This window comes from Benincasa hispida, chromosome 6 (genome assembly GCF_009727055.1).
Source record: "Benincasa hispida cultivar B227 chromosome 6, ASM972705v1, whole genome shotgun sequence".
Classification (NCBI taxonomy): Eukaryota; Viridiplantae; Streptophyta; class Magnoliopsida; order Cucurbitales; family Cucurbitaceae; genus Benincasa; species Benincasa hispida.
This window is the reverse complement of record NC_052354.1, coordinates 50,084,316-50,088,711: the sequence shown is the minus strand read 5'-3', so window position 1 is coordinate 50,088,711 and position 4,396 is coordinate 50,084,316.

Genomic DNA, 4,396 nt, shown 5'->3' with positions numbered 1-4,396 from the left:
TTAAAAAAGAAAATTGTGTAAAAACAATAAATCTAAAGAAAAAAAATCGTGCCAACCTTTCTGAAAGTTTTTAAAAACTTTCATGCATGACAAAACTTTTTATTATTTAAAACAATAAAATAAAATTTTTTAACAAAAATGGTGATTTTGTAATTTTACCACCAAAAAAAAACCTAAAAAGGAAATAATATGTGCTTGAAATTTGATTTCCCAACTGAATTTTAAAAATAATAATAAAATAAAAAAAATAAAAAAACTTTCTTATATGCTACTTCTCAAGCTAGCCAAATTCAAAATAAATCACATAATAAAAACATTCAAAATTTCTTAAATAATTAGAAAAAAAACGTCAATAACTAATTATGATAATGATATTTTAGTAAGAAAAAATAAGAAAAAACGGTGAAATCATGAATAAAAAAAATTAAGTTATTGAGATATTTTTTAAAAATATACCTTAAAGTTTGAGTTTATTTGATACATTTTCTCTTAATAAAATAGCTAATATGTATGCATAATGTAACATCACTTTTACATCTCTTATAAATATTCAACCATAAAAATGTGGATGTTAATACAAAACTTGAGTACAATTGGAAATCATGAGAGTTATGAATTTAATTTAGTTTAATTAAAAAAGTAATTTATCCTTATGAATTTTTTTTTGGATAAATTTAACCTTATGGATTTATTTTAGTCAATTTAAGACCAGTTAGGATGACTTAAAAAAAATATTTTTTAAAAAAACTCAATTTTATTTAAACACTTTTGACAAAAAAATGTTCAAAATATACTTCAAAAGTTATTTTCGAGTGATTATTGAATACTCTATTTTTTTTTAAAATGACTTATTTTTTTAATTAAACACTTGAAAATACATTTCAAACACACTCTTAATTATATATTTTATATTGCGCATTATTTATTTATTTTTCTCTGTCACATAATTTTTAAGGCATATATAAAAAGAAATATATCACAATATTACATTGCCAAATCCCTCCTTAGGTTATTTTTCCACTTGAAGATGGAGAGAAAAATTAAAAAAAAAAAAGATAAATTACAAAACCACACATAAAACGATACTAATGGTTACACTTCTAACAATTTTTTTTTTTTAGAATAGGTGATATTATTATACAACAACAAGGGGATCCCACAACCTAGGATCAAGGCATCAAAGCGATAAAGCACAAGCAAAAACAGGACAACAAAACCAAAACAAAGCAACAAGATAAGACTAGAACAAAACCAACACATAAACGCACACTCGCAAACTACCAGGGAGAAAGGCAGAGAAAAGAACCCAAAACCCCACAAACTAGGGGCTACAGCAAAACAGAGAAACAACATGAAGTTCAAAAAAAAGAAAAAAATCCCGAACACACACTAGATAAGACCAAAGAAGGTCAACCCGCCAGGAAGTAGCACGAGCACAAAACTATAAAGACCATAAGGTGAACCAGTGCCAGACACCGACCTCGGTCGACCTTCATGCAGCCGCCGATTACGCTCCTGCCAGATATAGTATATGGAAGCACACCAGAAAACAAGGAACAACTTACTACGCACCCGACCCCACTCGACACAACCAACTCAACTCTACATCCAACCTGCCACCCGATGCGTCGAAACCCAACTGACGCAACACACTAGACCACACCTCTCTCCCAAATCCATACTTAAAAAATAAATGATCCCACGACTCCACACCTCCCCCACACCAGAAGATACCCCCTCCCCCTTACAATACACCCCAACTCCTCAACCAATCCCGCGTACCCAATCTGTCCCTCACTACTAACCACCATGCACAGAAGGAATGACGCAGAATTACCATCCCCCCCCCACAGAATACCAGCCCAAGACACCCTAGAACAATGAGGACCCAAACTCTCCCGCGCACTAGCAATAAAAAATCGACCACTAGCATCTGGCACCCAAACCTAATAATCCTCCCCCCTCACCCTAGGCTCCACTGCCTGGATAAGACCCCAGATCTCAAGCAGCTTCCAAGACACTGTAGGCCACCTCCAACCTCCCTCACCATCCATGAACTCCGACAACCGTGCTTCCAAACTACTCCTTGCATCATGAACCATCCTAGACCCATATGAATCCAAAATCGCGCCCCCGGTAGCCAAGGATCCCATCAAACAAAACAAGACTGTCCATCGCCGATCATCAAACAAACCAGATGCTTGAATCTAACACTTCTAACAAATTCATAAAACTCTGATGAGGGCAAATAATGGCTCTATCCATTAAATGGACTAACGACCGTTACTTGTCTGTTTATTTATTTTTTTAAAGATGTGACTTTGGCTTCCTTGTGTTCCTCAAGTCAAAAAGTGAGGGAAAAACCTTCGAGAGAAGCTAGCATTTTTTTCTTTTTTTTTTTTAAAAAAAAAAATCTTATTGTGTTAGGGATGATTTATTTTAAAATTTATAAGTATGGAATATATACGTGGATTAGTATGTTATTATATTAAGTTATTTTATTAGTTTGAGTTTTATTATATGATCTTTTTTATTAAGATAGTAAACTTAATGAGTAGAAGCTCGTTTCTAGTTAATTAGGGTTTTATGTGAACCCCAATTGAACTAATATATAAAAAGATCTTAGAGTTGTGGTCTCCAATATATCAAGACAATACACACTCAATCTCTTTATAATTCCATAGAGAGATTTTACTTAGGGCATACAGAGTTTTGATTGAGAAAGACAATATAGCCGTCTTGTAGTTACCATCAATCTTGCAATGGAATATGGTATGTTATTTATTCTTAACAATTTAGCATGAATGATCCAGGGGATAATATTTTAATATAGATTATAAGGATTTTTATCTAACAAGTAGTATTAGAGCATAAAATTCATGTTAGATTGTTAGGTTTTTTTTATCGTTTACCATTGTTTTCATTCAATTTTTGGTAAAAAAAAAAAAGATTTGAGATTTGTATATTGTTCTTAGACCTGTCGGGACCTAAAACAAATAAAATTAACCGCTCTTACGAGCTTGCAGCAAGCGGGAGTAGGTCGTCTCCTTAGAGAATCAAGGATGAACCTAGGCAATTTGTGAATTCTGGTAACTGGAAAGGGGGGGAGGGGGCGTTGTAATCAATTTTACGAATATTAAGGGAATTAATGTAAAGGTGCAATAATCTAAAAGAGAACAAGTAGATTTGTTAGAACTTAATATGGAAAATTCAACTTGGGGATAGGGGAAAATCAATTACTTATTAACATTGGTACTAAGTATTTAAACTATTACTAGTGGATACTCAATAAAATTCCCATTAATCATAGATGCATCTAGTCATGGTCGAAAAAGTTCATTAATCCAACCAAACAACATTAGTTACCTTTGAGATTAGACCCTTTAGAAATTACTACAATTCACATTAAGAACATAGAAAATTTTATCGGGACGAACGAAAACTAGATAGCTAAGTTTACACGTTCAATTATCTAACAAATTTCAATGGTTCGAGAAATTCAAACTACATGTCTAGGCTCAAGTGAAAAATCTCTAGCCAAAGTTGGCACTAAGCTCATCAATGCAAGGCATATGAACTATAACAAACAAATTAACAACATAAGAGGCGTCAACTCATTAATCATTAATCTATGTAAAGTAATGCAAATTCATTAGAATCCACAATAATAGTTCAACAATACAATCCAAAACCACAAAGAAAGAAATTCCTATTCCCAAGTCGAAGGATTACCTTAGTCGCTCATTGACATGTGGAAATCTTAATAATAATCTGAAAAAAATGAGCAAGAAATGAAAATAACTAAAAGAGGAGGAAAAATTCTAAAAGAATGAAGGCAAAGAGCTTAAGGCGACTAGAAGAATGTGGTGAAATCGAATTCCTTTCTAATCTAAAAATTCGAGCCATATATATAAAAATTGGGAAAGTGCAGCGGCATTAAGGCTAGAGCGCAACATTCAAGCAAAGCACCTGGCCAGAGTACAGCGCGCGCTCGCGAAGCATGTCGTTTCGTCAAAGTCCGTAGCACTCAGGATGTCTTTTCATATAACTCCGTTCATGACTGAGATTTCATTTCACTAGGATGACCATAGGTAACATGACCTCAATCCTGAATGAGTTGGGAACTTCTATCATTGAGGGCGGTCCTTTGATTTGTATGGGTGCGAGTGGCTAGAGCGCCAACTCAAACCTACCATTTTGGAGATTCGTCTGATTTGAGAGCTGGGAACTCAGCTTCACAAGATGGAGTTCACTTCTTCCCCAAAGCAGAGGTAAGTAGATAGATTGCTCTCTTAAGGGCTTATCCTAGGGCTTGAACGATGTGGTGCCACACACCTTCTCATGGCCTGAGAGGTGTTCACACATAGTAGGACTATCTAGTATTGTTCATTAGAGG